General features: G+C 46.5%; 1 long non-coding RNA gene across 1 annotated transcript; it reads right to left on the reverse strand.

The window, feature by feature from the left end:
* Positions 1-858: 858 nt before the first annotated feature.
* Positions 859-15,438, reverse strand: LOC130274430 (uncharacterized). The gene is made up of 3 exons (XR_008844375.1): positions 15,378-15,438; positions 14,995-15,155; positions 859-1,284 (listed from the first exon to the last, which is right to left on the reverse strand). It is a non-coding gene; the product is annotated as an uncharacterized LOC130274430 (long non-coding RNA).
* Between the last annotated feature and the right edge of the window lie 6,540 nt (positions 15,439-21,978).

Raw genomic sequence — 21,978 nt, forward strand, 5'->3', positions numbered from 1 at the left:
CGCCTGCTCCGGGCCCCATGCCCGTAGGAGGCTCCCGTCACACTCGGGACATCCCTGTGTCCCGAAAAATCATTTCAAGACACAAGAATGTCCCGGCGGTTACCTCTTTGCGGCGGCCCCCACGTTAACTTTAAAAACGCAGGGGCCGCCGGGAGTTAATGTGGGGGAACTATACTGCACCTAATGTGGGGGAACTATACTGCACCTAATGTGGGGGAACATTATACTGCACCTAATGTGGGGGAACTGTACTGCACCTAATGTGGGGGAACTATACTGCACCTAATGTGGGGGAACTATACTGCACCTAATGTGGGGGAACTATACTGCACCTAATGTGGGGGAACTATACTGCACCTAATGTGGGGGAACTATACTGCACCTAATGTGGGGGAACTGTACTGCCCCTAATGTGGGGGAACTATACTGCACCTAATGTGGGGGAACTGTACTTCACCTAATGTGGGGAACTATACTGCACCTAATGTGGGGAACTATACTGCACCTAATGTGGGGAACTATACTGCACCTAATGTGGGGGAACTATACTGCACCTAATGTAATGTGGGGGAACTGTCGGGGGGGGGGGGGCAACATAATGAAGTGCTCCATCTTCCAGGTAGCCTTAATCTGGCCCTGCCGAAGGTATAGATGCTCCTGGACTCTAATGGCTGCAGTCCTAGCACCGATATGTTCTGCCGGTGCCCGCTGTGTGCGGAATGTCTGCCACAAATTTTCTGGCAAAAAATCCGCCTCTGGATGACACAATGATATTGACAATGAGATTGGATGTTGATACAACGTTTACTTTTTTTTTTTTTTTTTTTTTACATGAAACATGAGATTGGCCTTGGGGGACAAGGTGTCCATGTGGGGGGGGGGGGGTAGTACGTGTAATCTTCAAGTGGATAATGGTCATCGGACCACAGAAGAGGCTGGGGTATGGCTTCCTTAAATAAAGCGAGAAAGAATGTGTCCTGTTGCGCTGCAGGGAGACGTATGGACAAAACTCACATCAAGTGCGCAAATCGCCCCTCAGCCCCAAAACTGACAGCGGCATTCTTCAGCCTCACAGGTGACCATGACAGAGCCATTTCATTCTTCACCTCTTGTTCTCCCATTACTATACTTCATCATCTTCATCGAGACCTGTACCTTATCCTAAACCTCTGACATCTCCCTGCAGTCAGACCACATCAAAGGGAACTAAACATTCTGCTAATCTGTGATACCCTGCAAGGTTACAAGGGCCAAACGCAGATCTTTTTAAGATTTTATCCAGACCTAAGGCAGAAAAAAATACAATAAATTGACACATTTATGTAGAGGGTATGAATACTTTTGCAACCATTGCACCCTTGCAAACCCTTGGTGACATACAGTCGAGCCCACTCCATATGGCTGCTCTTCTCAAGCAGGGTGCCTCTGGCCGTTGCAAAACTACAACCCCCAGCATGCCCGGACAGCCTTCGGCTGTCCGGGCATGCCGGGAGTTGTAGTTTTGCAACGGCCAGAGGCACCCTGCTTGGAAAACGCTGCCATATGCCGTGGGTGCTGCCTACAGAAAGAACTAAATGCAGCTGCCACAAAAAGTTTTCTACTACAGCCTGCCATAGGTAGGATGTCATAGTATAACCGGAAAAAAAATATAAAATGACAGTACACTGCAATATATTTGCATTGCAGTGTACTATGCAATCAAGTGATGATTACATAGACTGGTTTCCATGGGGAAACTAATAAATAAATAAGTAATAAATAAAAAATAATAATAAACAGACGTATAAACAAATATATAAAGAAATAACAGATAATATAATGAATGTATAAACAAATATATATACAAAAACAACTAATAATAATAAATAAATAATAATAAATAAATTATCTTTCTGCCTACAGAAAGAACTAAATGCAGCTGCCACAAAAAGTTTTCTACTACAGCCTGCCATAGGTAGGATGTCATAGTATAACCGGATAAAAAAAAAAAAAAAAGACAGTACACTGCAATATATTTGCATTGCAGTGTACTATGCAATCAAGTGATGATTACATAGACGGGTTTCCAGGGGGAACTAATAAATAACTAAGTAATAAATAAAAAATAATAATAAACTGACGTATAAACAAATATATAAAGAAATAACAAATAATATAATAAATGTATAAACAAATATATATATATATATATATATATATATATATATATATATATATAAACAACACATAATAAATAAATAGTGAAATAAATAAATGATAAAAATAAATAAATAAATAATAAAATAAATAAATAAGTAATAAATAAAAAATTTATAATAAACAGATGTATAAATTAATATATAAAGAAATGTAGAAAAAACAACAACAAATAATAATAAATAAATAATAAAATAAATAAATAATAAAAAATAAATACATTTATTCTAAATAAATAAATAAATAACAAATAAAAATTAAAATGTTGATGATTACATAGACTGGTTTCCAGGGGGAAATAATAAATAAATAAGTAATAAATAAATAAAAAATAATAAACAGACGTATAAACAAATATATAAATGTATAAACAAATATATATAAAAAAACAACAAATAATAATAAATAAATATTAAAATAAATAAATAATAAAATAAATAAGTAATAAATAAAAAAAACATAATAAACAGATATATAAATATATAAAGAAATGTAAAAAAAAAAACAACAACAAATAATAATAAATGAATAATAAAATAAATAAATAATAAAAAATAAATACATTTATACTAAATAAATAAATAAAAATGTAAAGTTTGATGATTACATAGACTGGTTTCCAGGGGGAAATAATAAATAAATAAATAAGTAATAAATAAATAAAAAAATAATAAACAGATGTATAAATAAATATATACAGAAATAAAAAAAGAGAACAACAAATAATAATAAATAAATACTAAAATAAATAAATAATAAAAATAAATAAATGTATAATAAATAATTAATACAATTTTTTATAACTCCCCCCCCTTTTTCAATCTTGTAAATAACAATCACTCCTTTCTTTTTTCAATCTTTTAAATTAAAAAAAAACTCCCCAAAAAAGTACCCATAATTGGTATCACCTTTATTAGAATATGATGTTATTTATCCTGCACAGTAAACGCCGTATAGGAAAAAAAAAAGACTACCCAATGCCCCCAGAAAAAAAAGAAAAACAGAAAAAAAAGGGCCTCATTTGTAGGGTTTTTACTAGTGTGAAATGTTTCTTCAGACTTGTAGGATTCCTCTCTATTTACTATGGGGATTTACAGATTTACAAGTCCGGAACATTTTCTGAGCAGCTTTTTCTAGGTGGAAATTTCCAGTCATTTATTCACAGGATTTTCTGTGAATTCAAAAATAAATACCGTATTTATCGGGGTATACCACGCACCGGCCTATAACACGCACTCTCATTTTACCAAGGATATTTGGGTAAAAAAAGTTTTTTACCCAAATATCCATGGTAAAATGAGGGTGCGTGTGTGCGTGTGTATACTCCGATACACCCCCAGGAAAGGCAGGGGGAGAGAGGCCGTCGCTGCCTGCTTCTCTCCCCCTGCCTTTCCTGGGGTCTAGAGCGCTGCTGCCGACCCTTCTCTCCCCCTGGCTATCGGCGCCGCTGCCCGTTCTGTCCCCCTGACTATCGGTGCCGGTGCCGATAGCCAGGGGGAGAGAAGCGGCGCCGACAGCCAGGGGGAGAGAAGGGGCAGCGGCACCCATTGCTGCAGGCCTCCGGCGCGCGTCCCCTGCGTCGTTGCTATGCACGGCGCGGCGCACTGACATCATGCGCCGCGCCGTGCAGCGCATAGCAACGACGCCGGGGACGCACGCCGGAGGCCACCGGGGATGGGGGGGAGGCAATGGGGCAGCGGCGCCGGCAATGGCTGCCCTTTCTCTCCCCCTGGCTGTCGGCGCCGCTTCTCTCCCCCTGGCTATCGGCGCCGGCAATGGGGCTCCGGCAGCGATAGTCAGGGGGAGAGAAGGGTCGGCAGCAGCGCTCTAGACCCCAGTAAAGGCAGGGGGAGAGAAGCGGGCAGCGACGGCCTCTTTCACCCTGCCTTTCCTGGGGGTGTATCGGCGTATAACACGCACATAGACTTTAGGCTAAAAATTTTAGCCTAAAAAGTGCGTGTTATACGCCGATAAATACGGTAGGTCGGGCTGTGAAACCACGCTCCTTTTTTGGGCCGACCACACCCCTTTTGCGACAGATACTGCCCCTTTTTCGGCTTTACACAATGCAATGTCGGGTTAGTTGGATTTTCCTGTCGCAGTGTCTCAGACTAGAGATGTGGCGAACATAAACTTTTCAGTTCGCGAATGGCGAATGTGAATTTCCACAAATGTTCGCGAACGGGCGAACCGCCATAGACTTCAATAGGCAGGCGAATTTTAAAACCCACAGGGACTCTTTCTGGCCACAATAGTGATGGAAAAGTTGTTTCAAGGGGACTAACACCTGGACTGTGGCGTGCTGGAGGGGGATCCATGGCAAAACTCCCATGGAAAATTACATAATTGATGCAGAGTCTGGTTTTAATCCATAAAGGGCATAACTCACCTCACATTCCTAAATTGTTTGGAATAACATGCTTTAAAACTTCAGGTATGATGTTGTATTGATCAGGTAGTGTAAGGGTTACGCCCGCTTCACAGTGACAGACAAAACTCCCCGTTTAGCGCACCGCAAACAACCGCAAACAGTCCATTTGCACAAGGTTGGATGCCAAGCTAGCCATGTCCCGTTCCTTGTCCTCACTGATGGCATTGAAGGTCTCTTCCTCCACCCAGCCATGTACAACACCAAGGGTCCCCGAAAGGTGACAACAAGCCCCCTGGGACGCCTGCTGTGTTTGGTCTTCCACCTCCTCAAAGCCACCTTCCTCCTCTGACTCCTCTTCTTCAGACTCCTCTCTCTGCGTTGTGTTAAGTAGTACTATTCCTATCAGTTTAATCCCTGTTACGTCCCCTATCAGGGGACGTGTATATTGTCTCGATTTTAGGAACCGGATGATGGAAAAAGATGCTTGGTCGGTCCTCCTACTGCAAATTTGGGGCACACGTGTGAAGGAAACTGACTGCTATTATTTCACAGTAAAATAAAAGTGCTGTTTTTTTTAATGCAAGGTATTGTGACACCAGATATGAGCGGTGGCACTGGGCAAGTGGGCACAGTATACGCTGAGAGCCTGACACACGCTGCCAGGCAGGCAAATGCAATTAGATTACACAGGGGGGGGAATGCAGACTGATGTTCTAGCCCTAAAAAGGGCTTTTTGGGGGTGCTTTCCATACAGCAGAGATCAGATGAGTCCTTCAGGACTGTAGTGGACACTGAATACACTCGCCAAGCTATCGATTTCCCTATTAAATCAGCATCAGCTATACTGTCCCTCCTCTCACTAAGAATGCTGCTTCAGAATTAATCTAAAATGGATGCCGTCACGGAGGTGGGAGGGTCTGGGAGGGAGGGTCTGCTGCTGATTGGCTGTAATGTGTCTGCTGACTGTGAGGTACAGGGTCAAAGTTTACTCAATGATGACGAATAGGGGGCGGATCGAACATCCCATATGTTCGCCCACCGCGACGAATGCGAACAAGCTATGTTCGCCGGGAACTATTCGCCGGCGAACTGTTCGGGACATCTCTATCTCAGACATGTCTCAGACACTGTGCAGCAAAAACACTTGGAAAACCCCAACACAACTAGTGGGTTTTAGCTTAGTAAATGATGGCCATTGTGTCTATCTATCTCTTTACAGATATAAAATTGCTATTGTTTTTTCAACTCTACCCCACAATTATTTTTCCCAAAATGAAGAATGTCATTAAAAATGAGAAATTGTTCCCACAAAACACAAATCCTTATCTGACATTTAGGACTTATTCACACTACAGATTTTCCAGACGAAATTCCATGTGAAAAATACGGTGCAGCAGCCTCCCATTGTTCTCAACAGGAATCTGCTGCGACATTCATACTACGAAATTTCCGCTGCGGATGTTTCATTGCAGAAATTCCAGACATCAGACTCAGAAGAATGAGCATGTTCATTCTTTTGTCGCAGTGTGCTCGGAATTGCATTGCGGTCTATGGAGATGGCGCATTTCCGAGCGGCCCTAGCGCCGTGTGGAGATTCTGTAGTGTGTATGAGCCCTTAGAATGTGAGGAGGGAAATATGAAAAATTGAAAAACTTAATTTAGAGGTTAAATAGGTTCAAAGTCCCTGAGCAGGCATATATGTCTCCATGGTAACAGACTACAAGCTAGTCCTGCGTAGTCTGATCCTGCAGGCATATGTTACCATATTACAAATTAAAGGGATACTCCGGTGGAAATTTTATTTTATTTTTTAAATAAACTGTTGCCAGAAAGTTAAACAGATTTGTAAATGATGTCTATTAAAAAAAAATCTTTACCCTTTCAGTAATTTTTAGCAGCTGTATCCTACAGAGGAAATTCTTTTCTTTTTTTATTAATTTATTGTCTTGTCCACTGTCCCGGTGCCGGCTGGCAGGTAGTGGATCCTCTGTGCCAGAGAGGGATGGCGAGGACCGCGCTAGTGGACCGGTTCTAAGCCACTACAGGTTTTCTCCAGAGCCCGCCGCAAAGCGGGATGGTCTTGCTGCGGCGGTAGTGACCAGGTCGTATCCACTAGCAACGGCACACCTCTCTGGCTGCTGAAGATGCTGAAGATAGGCGCGGTACAAGGGAGTAGGCAGAAGCAAGGTCGGACGTAGCAGAAGGTCGGGGGCAGGCGGCAAGGATCGTAGTCAGGGGCAACGGCAGGAGGTCAGGAACACGGACTAGGAACAGACAAGGGAACGCTTTCACTAGGCACAAGTGCAACAAGATCCGGCCAGGGAGTGCAGGGGAAGTGAGGTGATATAGGGAAGTGCACAGGTGATCACACTAATTGGTAATTGGGAGATTGGACCAGGCACCATCATAGGTGCACTGGCCCTTTAAATAGCAGAGACCCGGCGCGCGCGCGCCCTAGGGAGCGGGGCCGCGCGCGCCGGGACAGGACCGACGGAGAGCGAGTCAGGTACGGGGACCGGGGTGCGCATCGCGAGCGGGCGCCACCCGCATCGCGAATCGCATCCCGGCTGGAGGCGGAACCGCAGCGCACCCGGTCAGTGGATCTGACCGGGGCGCTGCAGCAACAAGGATGAGGCGAGCGCTCCGGGGAGGAACGGGGACCCGGAGCGCTCGGCGTAACAGTACCCCCCCCCTTGGGTCTCCCCCTCTTCTTGGGGCCAAAGAACCGGAGGAAAAAAAACTCAATTTTTCCGTGATGAGGTCCGATGCACATTAGGAGGGGTTCTGTGTGAAAACGCATGAGACAGTCCAATCTTTTATTGTAAAAACAATAGATGTAGAGGGGTCTGGCGAGACTGGTCACAGGAACGTAGAACCTGTTGATAAGAGAGGCCAAAAAAATTTTTCCTGCAGATCCGGAATCCAAGACGAGCATAGTAGAGAAGGAGAAGGTAGAGGCAGATATCCGCACAGGCACAGTAAGGCGTGGAGAAGCAGAGTTGACATCAAGAACTGTGTCACCTTTGTGCGGAGTCAGCGTACGTCTTTCCAGGCGGGGAGGATGGATAGGACAATCCTTCAGGAAGTGTTCGGTACTAGCACAGTACAGGCAGAGATTCTCCATGCGGCGTCGTGTCCTCTCTTGAGGTGTCAAGCGAGACCGGTCAACTTGCATAGCCTCCGCGGCGGGAAGCACAGGAACAGATTGCAGAGGACCAGAGGAGAGAGGAGCCGGGGAGAAAAAACGCTTCGTGCGAACAAAGTCCATATCCAGGCGGAGCTCCAGACGCCATCCGGAAGAACGCATGTCAATGCGAGTGGCAAGATGAATGAGTTCATGTAGGTCAGCAGGAGTCTCTCGTGCGGCCAGAACATCTTTAATGTTGCTGGATAGGCCTTTTTTAAAGGTCGCGCAGAGAACCTCACTATTCCAGGACAACTCGTAAGCAAGAGTACGGAACTGAATGGCGTACTCGCCAACGGAAGAAACACCCTGGGCCAGGTTCAGCAGGGCAATCTCGGCTGAAGAAGCTCGGGCAGGTTCCTCAAAGACACTTCGAATTTCCGAGAAGAAGGAGTGTACAGAGGCAGTGACGGGGTCATTGCGGTCCCAGAGCGGTGCGGCCCATGACAGGGCTTTTCCAGACAGAAGGCAGAACACGAAAGCCACCTTAGACCTTTCAGTAGGAAACTGGTCCGGCATCATCTCCAAGTGCTGGGAACATTGCGAAAGAAAGCCACGGCAATACTTAGAGTCCCCATTAAATTTGTCCGGCAAGGACAGGCGGAGGCTAGGAGTGGCCACTCGCTGCGGAGGAGGTGCAGGAGCTGGCGGAGGAGAAGATTGCTGGAGAAGTTGCGACTGAAGTTGGTGCGAAATGGTGGACATTTCCGACAGCTGACGGGTTAGAAGGGCGATCTGTCGGGCTTGCTGGGCGGCCACCGTGGTGAGGTCAGCGACAACTGGCAGAGGAACTTCAGCGGGATCCATGGCCGGATCTACTGTCCCGGTGCCGGCTGGCAGGTAGTGGATCCTCTGTGCCAGAGAGGGATGGCGAGGACCGCGCTAGTGGACCGGTTCTAAGCCACTACAGGTTTTCTCCAGAGCCCGCCGCAAAGCGGGATGGTCTTGCTGCGGCGGTAGTGACCAGGTCGTATCCACTAGCAACGGCACACCTCTCTGGCTGCTGAAGATGCTGAAGATAGGCGCGGTACAAGGATCGTAGTCAGGGGCAACGGCAGGAGGTCAGGAACACGGACTAGGAACAGACAAGGGAACGCTTTCACTAGGCACAAGTGCAACAAGATCCGGCCAGGGAGTGCAGGGGAAGTGAGGTGATATAGGGAAGTGCACAGGTGATCACACTAATTGGTAATTGGGAGATTGGACCAGGCACCATCATAGGTGCACTGGCCCTTTAAATAGCAGAGACCCGGCGCGCGCGCGCCCTAGGGAGCGGGGCCGCGCGCGCCGGGACAGGACCGACGGAGAGCGAGTCAGGTACGGGGACCGGGGTGCGCATCGCGAGCGGGCGCCACCCGCATCGCGAATCGCATCCCGGCTGGAGGCGGAACCGCAGCGCACCCGGTCAGTGGATCTGACCGGGGCGCTGCAGCAACAAGGATGAGGCGAGCGCTCCGGGGAGGAACGGGGACCCGGAGCGCTCGGCGTAACATCCACAGTGCTCTCTGCTGACACCTGATGCTCGTATCAGGAACTGTTCAGAGCAGCATAGGTTTGCTATGGGGATTTTCTCCTGCTCTGGACAGTTCCTGATACGGGCACCAGGTGTCAGCAGAGAGCACTGTGGACAAGACAAAAAAGAAATTCAAAAATAAAAGAATTTCCTCTGTAGCATACAGCTGCTAAAAAGTCCTGGAAGGGTAAAGATTTTTTTAATAGAAGTCATTTACTTTCCACCGGAGTACCCCTTTAAGTCAGAAAATTGTTCTGGTTTCCAAAGTGTTGAGTAACTAAAAGGTAAATCTGTATGAAAGCAGAAGGAGGATGAGGCAACAATTTCTTCAATATTATTATTTACTGAGCTATATTCATCTGTTTCCAGTGAAAAAAAAAACAATTTTAGTCTGGTTACGAAAGACGGAGAAGCTTTTGAGAAAATCCGGCTGAAGTCAAGAGAGAATACACAAGAGCTTCTCCCGACTATCAAGCAACTGGACATGAAATGCCTTAAACAGATGGATCTCAGATCAATGAGAGGAAGTAATAAATGAGGAGCCCTGTGAAAGGAGTGGGAGACGACCGCTACAATGTATCCAATATTCCTTTGTGCAGAGTCTTTACCCTGTTACATTACAAGGTCGTTATCCCTGATCCCGCTCATCTCCATTCTTATATACCTTGTATTTACCGCTCTCATCTAGAGACGATTCAGGCTGGAATGTGAAAAGTGACGTTCACTATTAGGTGATACAAAAGAAATGAGAAATGTTATTTAAAGGGGTACTCCACCGAAAAACATCTTATCCCCTATCCAAAGGGGACCCCCGCGATCTCCGGCGCGGCACCCTAGTCATCCGTGCTTGTAGTGAACTCCACTGCATGCCGGATCACTGGCAACTACAGCCTTCATGCCCCCTCCCATAGACATGAATGGAGGGGGCATGGCGTGATATCATGAACGGACACCCAATGGTGGGACCCCGGCGATCAGACATATTATCCCCTATCCAAAGGGGACCCCCGCGATCTCCGGCATGGCACCCTAGTCATCCGTGCATGTAGTGAACTCCACTGCATGCCGGATCACTGGCAACTACAGCCTTCATGCCCCCTCTCATAGACATGAATGGAGGGGGCATGGCGTGACATCACGAACGGACACCCAACGGCGGGACCCCGGTATCAGACATCTTATCCCCTATCCAAAGGGGACCCCCGCGATCTCCGGCATGGCACCCTAGTCATCCGTGCACGGAGTGAACTCCACTGCACGCCGGATGACTGGCAACTACAGCCCGCACGCCCCCTCCATTCATGTCTATGGGAGGAGGCGTGACAGCTACGTGGTAGCCATCACGCCCCCTCCCACAGACATGAATGGAGGGGGCATGCCCTACGGCGGGACCCCCTTGATCAGACATCTTGTCCCTTATCCTTCGGACATCTTATCCCCTATCCTTATGGGATAAGATGTATTTTGGTGGAGTACACCTTTAAAGGGCATCTCCGTCTTTAAAGGGGTTATGCAGGAAAAAAACTTTTTTATATATATCAACTGGCTTCAGAAAGTGAAACAGATTTGTAAATTACTTCTGTTAAAAAATCTTAATCCTTTCAGTACTTATGAGCTGCTGAAGTCGAGTTGTTCTTTTCTGTCTAAGTGCTCTCTGATGACACCTGTCTCGGGAACTTTCCAGAGTAGGAGCAAATCCCCATAGCAAACCTCTTCAACTCTGTGCAGTTCCTGAGACGAGCAGAGATGTCAGCAGAGAGCACTGTTGCCAGACAGAAAAGAACAAATCAACTTCAGCAGCTGATAATTATTGGAAGGATTAAGATTTTTTAATAGAAGTAATTTACAAATCTGTTTAACTTTCTGGAGCCAGATTATATATATATATATATATATATATATATATATATATATATATATATATATATATATATATATATATATATAATGTTTTTTTCTGTTTTTCCGGGAATACCCCATTAACAATTTTACCAGATATAGCAGGGGGTCTCTTAAAAAAAAATTTAATTCTCAAAAAATATTAAAAAATTAAAAAAAAAAAAAAAAATACAATTTGTAGAAGACAAAATGTATTACATTTGGTTTCTTTGCGGATTTCCTCTTGGATAAGTATTAAGAGGGGTGTGTAAAAAGGTAAGTGATAGTAATATCATAATGGGCCTACTATTCTTACCTTACATGGGGTGATTATCTGACAATTGAATGTTCATTAATGTCCAATTATTGTTCCCTATATAAGAGAACCTATGTGTTCATACATAACCTCACAAGGTGTGGACCTTACCAGTAGAATCCCCAAATCTGGGTCCTCCAGAATGGCCATCAGTTGGCAGCTGGACATGATGGGGCAAGAAGACCAAACACAAAGCATGGAACAGCTTTAGGAAAAACAGATGGGGAGAGAGGAACAGGGCTACAGAGGCCAGACATGGAACATGGACACAGGACAGAAATGTATTCGGATGGGATTGGATGGAAACTGGAGCATGGTCAGAAGGAGCTGGGTCTAGAAGAAGAAGGTAAGAATCCAAGAGCAGGATGGGGCAGAACCAGAAGGACAAGGCTAGTTGGACCCCCACCAATCTAATGGCCTATCCTAAGTTTATAAAACTGTACAGTGATCCCCCAACTTACAATAGTTTCAACAAACAATGGTCTTTTCTGGAACCATTGTAACTTGAACCCAGATTCAACATACAATGCTAATTACAGTCCAGATCTGTGAAACATGTCAATGGCCGGAAGATGTGACCAATCAGAATGGACATTTCACTGGTAAAAACCCCTGTATTACTGAAGTGTATGCACTGACTGGTGTCTGGTAGTGCCCCCTACAGTACAGGGAGGTATTACATGTTCTGTACTCTTTACCTGTACCAGGGTTAGCTGCTCCTTTGGACACCAGGTGAGGGCGGCTCCATGTTACTTTTTTAGGACACTGTGTACTGTACAGGACCCTGAAGAAGCTCCTGTCCTCTACATAGACAGTGATTACAGCTCCCAGCAGATCTTTATTACTTTTATATGGCAGAATTTGCTTTATCTCTATTAGTTATCTACTTATTTTTCTTTAATCCTCACTTTTTCCTATTTTTGGACGACATTTTGGTGGCTTCAGAACCAATTACCAGGTTTCCATAGAGTTATGGTCTCTACATACAATGGTCGCCCTGGAACCGATTAATATTGTAACTTGAGTGACCACTGTATAAACCAGAGTCCCAGATACTCTTTTGAGATGACATTACAAATCATGATGATAATGAAAAAGGGCAGGGCTGTGACATTCGTTGTTGTTCTTACTTGTAGAGTGAAGATGTTAAAGGGGTACTCCGCTGCTCAGCGTTTGGAACAAACTGTTCCGAATGCTGGAGCCGGGAGCTTGTGACGTCATAACCCGGCCCCCTCACGATGTCCCGCCCCGCCCCCTCAATGCAAGTCTATGGGAGGGGGCGTGACGGCCGTCACGCTCCCTCCCATAGACTTGCATTGAGGGGGGCGGGGTGTGACATCATGAGGGGGTGGGGTTATGACGTCACGAGCTCCCGGCACCGGCTCCAGCGTTTGGAACAATTTGTTTCAAACGCTGAGCAGCGGAGTACCCCTTTAAATAACCAGTGTGGGGCTATGTCACCCTTGGCTCCACTTCTGGTCCATCATCAGGTTCCATCATCTTAGATACAGTAATTGTAAGGTACTCACTAGACCGACTGTCTGACCGGCTCAGACTGTCTGACCGGCTCTTCCAGTATGTATCTGTATTTTTTGTCAACTCTAATGACACAAATCACTGATAGGAATCACAGAAAGGTGGAAATGTAACATCCTGAAGGAAACACCATTCCCCTTGGCTATTACTTATCTGCAATATTCCAACCGGCTCTGCCAGTCTGGTTGTACTTTCATGTATTCCCCGAGGTTATCCTCGGTGTATTTCTTATTAGAAATCAATTCTAGTAAAAGTGATGTTCATCCAAGAGTAAAACAGAAAGAAGGGCAATATTACAAATAATGTAAGGGTCCTCTGTATCTGTATTCTTATGACTTATTTGTTCCCTTCTTTTAATAGTATATAATGGCTCACATTGGGCCCTATACATGTTCATATGACCCATGGGGAAGGGCCACAAAGCCATCCTAAGGGGTCTTTTTCACTACAATGGTAGTTGCTGGTTTGTTTTTTGCCCTTCTCTGGGTCCTTGTTTTTGGGCTACTCCTATTCAAGTGACTTAGATTGTTCCTAACCTGGTCAGGAGTGGTGCTACCTGATGCTTCATTTTTCTATGCATGTTGGGCATCCAACCATTGATAAGTCCTTGGTGGGTAACCCCCACCCCTCCAGACCATCTTATTGGGTTTACAAGATCCTGCAAATTGCAATTTCTTACGCATATGTTTTTCCTTTCAAGAATTCTATGGTGCGCTAATGGGGACAAAAAGGTTGAAGCTAATCTGTCCGTAAATGGAAAACTACATCTTAACTCAGAGGAGAATTCCAGCCAAAATAAACTTATCCTCTATCCACAGGATGGAGGATAAGTAGCTGATCGTGGGGTGTCTGACAGCTGAGACCCTGTGATCTCCAGAAAGGGACCCCAGCTCCCAGTGAGGAGTGTGCTGTGCTGCAGATGGCACAGGCTCCATTCATTTCTATGGGAGTGCGGAAGAGACCTGAATACAGCACTCGGGCACCATCACGACTACCGGTAGACGACATGCGTTCCTCACTGAGAGAGCCGGGGTCCCATTCTGGAGATAGCACGGGGCCCCAGCGAAGATTAGGTACTTATCCTCTCCATCTCTAGTGTCCAGACAGAGCTCTTCCCCTCTAGTGTCCAGACGGATATCTCCTCCTCTAGGGTCCGGACGGAGATCTCCTCCTCTAGTGTCCGGACGGAGATCTCCTCCTTTAGTCTCCAGACAGAGCTATCCTCATCTAGTGTCTGTACGGAGCTCTCCTCCTCTAGTGTCCAGACAGAGCTCCCCACTGCCTCTAGTGTCCAGGCCGAGCTCTCCTCCCTTACTGTCCAGACAGAGCGACCCTCCTCCAGTGTCCAGACCGAGCTATCCTCCTCTAGTGTCCGGACGAAGCTTTCCTCATCTAGTGTTCAGGCAGAGCTCTCCTCCTCTAGTGTCCAGACAGAGCTATCCTCCTCTAGTATTCTAACAGAGCTATCCTCCTCTAGTGTCTGAATGAAGCTCTCCTCCTCTAGTATCCAGACAGAGCTCTTCTCCTCTAGTGTCCAGACAGAGATCTCCGCCTTTATTGTCAGGACAAAGCTCACCTCCTCTAGTGTCCGTGCAGAGCTCTCCATTGCCTCCTGTGGCGATAAGTTAAATTGATGCCTTTAAATTGACTTAAAACATACAATAATTGTTAGATAAACACTCATTCAGCCAAGAGCTATCTCTCCCTATCCCCCCGTGTGCATGGACGCTCAGCTTGGAAGAACATTCATCGAACATTCAAAAGGATTGCCCAAATGAAATCCAAAATGCCCCAAAAAATCACAAAAAAAACCCTCACCACTACGACATCTCACAAGGTCATGTCTTCTAATGATATATTTGCCCAACCCCTTCTTTCTGGATGAGAGCAACTTGGCATATTTTTTTCCCCATGAACCATTGCATACACCAATTAGGGGGTCTTTAAAAGGAGACACAACGCCTCATCTGTCCAGCACGGACCCATGTGATGTACTCAACCTAGAGATTATCTTCTCAATAAAGAAGGGTCAGAACTTCAAAGGGTCTCCCGGGAAAGGACATTCTGCTGATGGCCGCTTATTGCCGGTCATAAATGCAACAGGATCCATGGTTTATGTCCTACAGATCTAGACGTCAGCAACGGTAAATGACTTCAGCATCTGGAAAGAAATAAAACAACAACTTTAGGCCAAGAAAGTGTCACCGGCAGCAATGTGTAGAGTTAGGACAACAACGCCCGCAACAGGTGGACAAACGTATGATGTGTTACCGCTCTCCTGAAAGGTCTCTTTTTAGCAAAAATAATTATAATAATAATTATAAATGATAAATAATTATAAATAATAACATTTCTCGAGAATATGAGGGAGATTTATCAATACCAGTCCAGAGGAAAAGTTGCTGAGTTGCCCATAGCAACCAATCAGATCCTGCTTTCATTTTCGAAAAGGCCTATGGAAAGTGAAAGTAGTGCTATGACTGGTTGCTATGGGCAACTCAGCAACTTTTCCTCTGGACAGATTTCTATAAATCTCCCCCTATGTCCTTTGGACTCTGCACTGTACTGTTCCTCTGTTATTACTCATGGAAAAAAAAAAATGACAACTGGTTTTGGGCCTGTATGATCCTATTTATAAATGCCTCCGATTGTTGACTTTTGGGTGGACTTGCTTGAGCTTTGTCCCTTTTGGGGCCCGGTTTGCTGGATTGTCACGTCAAAATTTCCTCTTTTATTTGGGTGCATGCACACCACTTTTTTGCTATACAGTTCCCGTAAACGGTTTCAAATTAAAAACCGTACGGAACCGTATAGCAAACCGTATGCATTGACTTAACATTGCAAACCATATGTCAAACGCATCATCCGGTTTAGTCCATTTTGCGTCTTTTAAGGTTTTTTCCATTTTTTTACCCGTACCCAAAACCGTAGTCTACCACGTTTTTTTGTCCGGGTGAAAAACCGTATTAAACCGTATGTGTTTTTTTTTTCTTTTAACATGGGAGTCAATGGGAACCTTACAGAACTGTATGTGCGTACGGTTCCATATAATTTTGGACTTTCCACAGCTTTTTTTCTTGGAATTTCAATCAAACAAGTGAAACTTTATTCAAAATGGAGTGAAAAGTTAAAACAGTATATGTTTTTTTTCTTAAAAAAACGGATGCAACCGACATAATCTTTCAAACCGTATACGTTTTTTAACCGTATACGGGTAGAAATTTGTACACATGTTTTGATACAGTTCAGTCAGGTTTTGAGGAATCCGTTTTTCATCAAAAACCTGATACAGGATCTGTATTGCAAAAACATGGTGGGCATGCACCCTTAGCAAGATTGCACTATTAGGGTGCATATACATTTTTATTGTTACACTGAGGGTCTATACTCGTCATGTCCAATGTTTTATCATAGGGGTTGCCAGCCTTTATAATAAAAAAATAAAAAATAAAAATAAAAACATGCAATGGATCCAGCACTGGTAGTGAACGTGGCTTTATATTGCAAACGCATGGATAGAACAATACACTTGCTTCAAATCACATCTTGTATCTTGACGCGTTTCGAGCGCACGCGCTCGAAACGCGTCAAGATACAAGATGTGATTTGAAGCAAGTGTATCGTTTAGTTATAGCAGGCCGCTGTTTGGTAGAAGACAATCGCGGGCAACCGAAAGGATGTTGAGAAGCTCGAAAAGCGTCAAGATGTGATTTGTAGCACGTGTGTTCGTTCATACGTGCATTTGTAAAGTAATGGATCCAGCGTCAACTACCAGAGCTGGATCCATTGCATGTTTACTTACTTCTAAAGACACCCCAAGCCTCAGCATTGATCCGTGCATGGACATTTCGGGAGGTGAGCTGGATTTTTACCATTGTTATTCTATGGTTGCCCGCCATGACCGAGCTTGGTACTGCAGTTCTCCCATCTGACTTAAAGGGGTACTCCAGTGGAAAACATATATATATTTTTTTTAATCAACTGGTGCCAGAAAGTTAAACAGATTTGTAAATGACTTCTATTAAAAAATCTTTACCCTTCCAGTACTTTTTAGCAGCTGTCACGATGCCGGCTGGCAGGTAGTGGATCCTCTGTGCCAGAGAGGGATTGGCGTGGACCGTGCTAGTGGATCGGTTCTAAGCCACTACTGGTTTTCACCAGAGCCCGCCGCAAAGCGGGATGGTCTTGCTGCGGCGGTAGTGACCAGGTCGTATCCACTAGCAACGGCTCAACCTCTCTGGCTGCTGAAGATAGGCGCGGTACAAGGGAGTAGACAGAAGCAAGGTCGGACGTAGCAGAAGGTCGGGGCAGGCAGCAAGGATCGTAGTCAGGGGCGACGGCAGGAGGTCTGGAACACAGGCTAGGAACACACAAGGAACGCTTTCACTGGCACAATGGCAACAAGATCCGGCAAGGAAGTGCAGGGGAAGTGAGGTGATATAGGGAAGTGCACAGGTGAAGACACTAATTGGAATCACTGCGCCAATCAGCGGCGCAGTGGCCCTTTAAATCGCAAAGACCCGGCGCGCGCGCGCCCTAGGGAGCGGGGCCGCGCGCGCCGGGACAGGACCGAGGGAGAGCGAGTCAGGTACGGGAGCCGGGGTGCGCATCGCGAGCGGGCGCTACCCGCATCGCGAATCGCATCCCGGCTGGCAGCGGAATCGCAGCGCCCCGGGTCAGTGGATCTGACCGGAGCGCTGCAGCGGGGAGAGTGAAGCGAGCGCTCCGGGGAGGAGCGGGGACCCGGAGCGCTCGGCGTAACAGTACCCCCCCCCTTGGGTCTCCCCCTCTTCTTAGAGCCTGAGAACCTGAGGAGCAGACTTTTGTCTAGGATGTTGTCCTCAGGTTCCCAGGATCTCTCTTCAGGACCACAACCCTCCCAGTCCACTAAAAAAAAAGTTTTCCCTCTGACCTTTTTGGAAGCTAAGATCTCTTTGACAGAGAAGATGTCCGAGGAGCCGGAAACAGGAGTGGGAGGAACAGATTTGGGAGAAAAACGGTTGAGGATGAGTGGTTTGAGAAGAGAGACGTGAAAGGCATTAGGGATACGAAGAGAAGGAGGAAGAAGAAGTTTATAAGAGACAGGATTAATTTGACACAAAATTTTGAAAGGACCAAGATAGCGTGGTCCCAACTTGTAGCTAGGGACACGGAAGCGGACATATTTAGCGGAGAGCCATACCTTGTCTCCAGGGGAAAAAACGGGAGGAGCTCTTCTTTTCTTATCCGCGAACTTCTTCATGCGTGATGAAGCCTGTAAGAGAGAATTTTGGGTCTCTCTCCATATGATGGAAAGGTCACGAGAAATTTCATCCACAGCGGGCAGACCAGAGGGCAAGGGGGTAGGGAGGGGGGGAAGAGGGTGACGGCCGTACACCACGAAAAATGGGGATTTGGAGGAAGATTCAGAGACCCTGAAGTTATACGAGAATTCGGCCCATGGAAGGAGATCTGCCCAGTCATCCTGGCGGGAGGAAACAAAATGTCGCAAATAATCACCCAAGATCTGGTTAATTCTTTCTACTTGTCCATTGGACTGGGGATGATATGCAGAAGAAAAATTTAATTTAATCTTGAGTTGTTTACAGAGAGCCCTCCAGAATTTAGACACGAATTGGACGCCTCTATCCGAAACAATCTACGTAGGCAACCCGTGAAGACGAAAAATGTGTACAAAAAATTGTTTAGCCAACTGAGGCGCAGAAGGAAGACCAGGAAGAGGGATGAAATGTGCCATTTTGGAGAATCGATCAACGACCACCCAAATAACAGTGTTGCCACGGGAAGGGGGTAAATCAGTAATAAAATCCATACCAATCAGAGACCAAGGCTGTTCGGGGACAGGCAGGGGATGAAGAAAACCAGCGGGCTTCTGGCGAGGAGTCTTATCCCGGGCACAGATAGTGCAGGCTCGCACAAAGTCCACAACATCCGTCTCCAGAGTCGGCCACCAATAGAAGCGGGAGATGAGTTGCACAGATTTCTTGATGCCCGCATGACCTGCGAGATGGGAGGAGTGACCCCATTTGAGGATTCCGAGGCGTCGGCGTGGAGAAACAAAGGTCTTTCCTGGAGGAGTTTGCCTGATGGAGGCAGGAGAAGTGGAGATCAGGCAGTCAGGTGGAATGATGTGTTGCGGAGAGAGTTCAACTTCTGAGGCATCCGAGGAACGAGAGAGAGCATCGGCCCTAATGTTCTTATCGGCAGGACGAAAGTGAATCTCAAAATTAAATCGGGCAAAGAACAGAGACCACCGGGCCTGGCGAGGATTCAGCCGTTGGGCAGACTGGAGGTAGGAGAGGTTCTTGTGGTCAGTGTAGATAATAACAGGAAAACTTGATCCCTCCAGCAGATGCCTCCATTCCTCAAGTGCTAATTTAATGGCTAGAAGCTCTCGATCCCCGATGGAGTAGTTCCTCTCCGCTGGAGAGAAGGTCCTAGAGAAAAAACCACAAGTGACAGCATGCCCGGAAGAATTTTTTTGTAGAAGAACAGCTCCAGCTCCCACTGAGGAGGCATCAACCTCCAATAGGAAGGGTTTGGAAGGGTCGGGTCTGGAGAGCACGGGAGCCGAAGAAAAGGCAGACTTGAGTCGTTTAAAGGCGTCTTCTGCTTGAGGAGGCCAAGACTTGGGATCAGCATTTTTTTTGGTTAAAGCCACGATAGGAGCCACAACGGTAGAAAAATGTGGAATAAATTGCCTGTAATAATTGGCGAACCCCAAAAAGCGTTGGATAGCACGGAGTCCGGAGGGGCGTGGCCAATCTAAGACGGCAGAGAGTTTGTCTGGATCCATCTGTAGTCCCTGGCCAGAGACCAAATATCCTAGAAAAGGAAGAGATTGGCATTCAAACAGACATTTCTCAATTTTGGCATAGAGTTGATTGTCACGAAGTCTCTGAAGAATCATACGGACATGCTGGCGGTGTTCTTCTAGATTGGCAGAAAAAATTAGGATATCGTCCAGATATACAACAACACAGGAGTATAACAGATCACGAAAAATTTCATTAACAAAGTCTTGGAAGACGGCAGGGGCGTTGCACAGGCCAAAGGGCATGACCAGATACTCAAAGTGTCCATCTCTGGTGTTAAATGCCGTTTTCCACTCATCCCCCTCTCTGATGCGGATGAGGTTATAGGCGCCTCTTAAGTCCAATTTAGTAAAGATGTGGGCACCTTGGAGGCGATCAAAGAGTTCAGAGATGAGGGGTAAGGGGTAGCGGTTCTTAACCGTGATTTTATTAAGACCGCGGTAGTCAATGCAAGGACGTAGGGAGCCATCTTTTTTGGACACAAAGAAAAATCCGGCTCCGGCAGGAGAGGAGGATTTACGGATAAAGCCCTTTTTTAGATTCTCCTGGACGTATTCAGACATGGCAAGAGTCTCTGGGGCAGAGAGAGGATAAATTCTGCCCCGGGGTGGAGTAGTGCCCGGGAGGAGGTCGATAGGACAATCATAAGGCCTGTGAGGAGGTAGAGTCTCAGCTTGTTTTTTGCAGAAAACATCCGCGAAGTCCATATAGGCCTTAGGGAGACCGGTTACTGGAGGAACCACAGAGTTACGGCAAGGGTTACTGGGAACCGGTTTTAGACAGTTCTTGGAACAAGAGGACCCCCAACTCTTGATCTCCCCAGTGGACCAATCCAGGGTTGGGGAATGAAGTTGAAGCCAGGGAAGTCCAAGGAGAATTTCCGAGGTGCAATTGGGGAGGACCAAAAGTTCAATCCTCTCGTGATGAGATCCGATGCTCATAAGAAGGGGCTCCGTGCGGAAACGTATGGTACAGTCCAATCTTTCATTGTTTACACAATTGATGTAAAGGGGTCTGGCGAGACTGGTCACTGGGATGTTGAACTTGTTGACGAGAGAGGCCAAAATAAAATTTCCTGCAGATCCAGAGTCCAAGAAGGCCACAGTAGAGAAGGAGAAGGCAGAGGCAGACATCCGCACAGGCACAGTAAGACGTGGAGAAGCAGAGTAGACATCAAGGACTGTCTCACCTTTGTGCGGAGTCAGCGTACGTCTTTCCAGGCGGGGAGGACGGATAGGACAATCCCTCAGGAAGTGTTCGGTACTAGCACAGTACAGGCAGAGGTTCTCCATACGGCGTCGTGTCCTCTCTTGAGGTGTCAGGCGAGACCGGTCGACCTGCATAGCCTCCACGGCGGGAGGCACAGGAACAGATTGCAGGGGACCAGAGGAGAGAGGAGCCGAGGAGAAGAAACGCCTCGTGCGAACAGAGTCCATATCTTGGCGGAGTTCCTGACGCCTTTCGGAAAAACGCATGTCAATGCGAGTGGCTAGGTGAATAAGTTCATGTAGATTAGCAGGAATTTCTCGTGCGGCCAGAACATCTTTAATGTTGCTGGATAGGCCTTTTTTAAAGGTCGCGCAGAGGGCCTCATTATTCCAGGATAATTCTGAAGCAAGAGTACGGAATTGTACGGCATACTCGCCAACGGAAGAATTACCCTGGACCAGGTTCAACAGGGCAGTCTCAGCAGAAGAGGCTCGGGCAGGTTCCTCAAAGACACTTCGGATTTCCGAGAAGAAGGAGTGTACAGAGGCAGTGACGGGGTCATTGCGGTCCCAGAGCGGTGTGGCCCAAGACAGGGCTTTTCCAGACAGAAGGCTGACTACGAAAGCCACCTTAGACCTTTCAGTGGGAAACAGGTCCGACATCATCTCCAGATGCAGGGAACATTGGGAAAGAAAGCCACGGCAAAACTTAGAGTCCCCATCAAATTTATCCGGCAAGGATAGGCGTAGACCAGGAGCGGCCACTCGCTGCGGAGGAGGTGCAGGAGCCGGTGGAGGAGATGACTGCTGAAGCTGTGGTAGTAACTGCTGTAGCATAACGGTCAGTTGAGACAGCTGTTGGCCTTGTTGCGCTATCTGTTGTGACTGCTGGGCGACCACCGTGGTAAGGTCAGCGACAACTGGCAGAGGAACTTCAGCGGGATCCATGGCCGGATCTACT

The sequence above is a fragment of the Hyla sarda genome, chromosome 5 (genome assembly GCF_029499605.1).
Source record: "Hyla sarda isolate aHylSar1 chromosome 5, aHylSar1.hap1, whole genome shotgun sequence".
Taxonomy (NCBI): Eukaryota; Metazoa; Chordata; class Amphibia; order Anura; family Hylidae; genus Hyla; species Hyla sarda.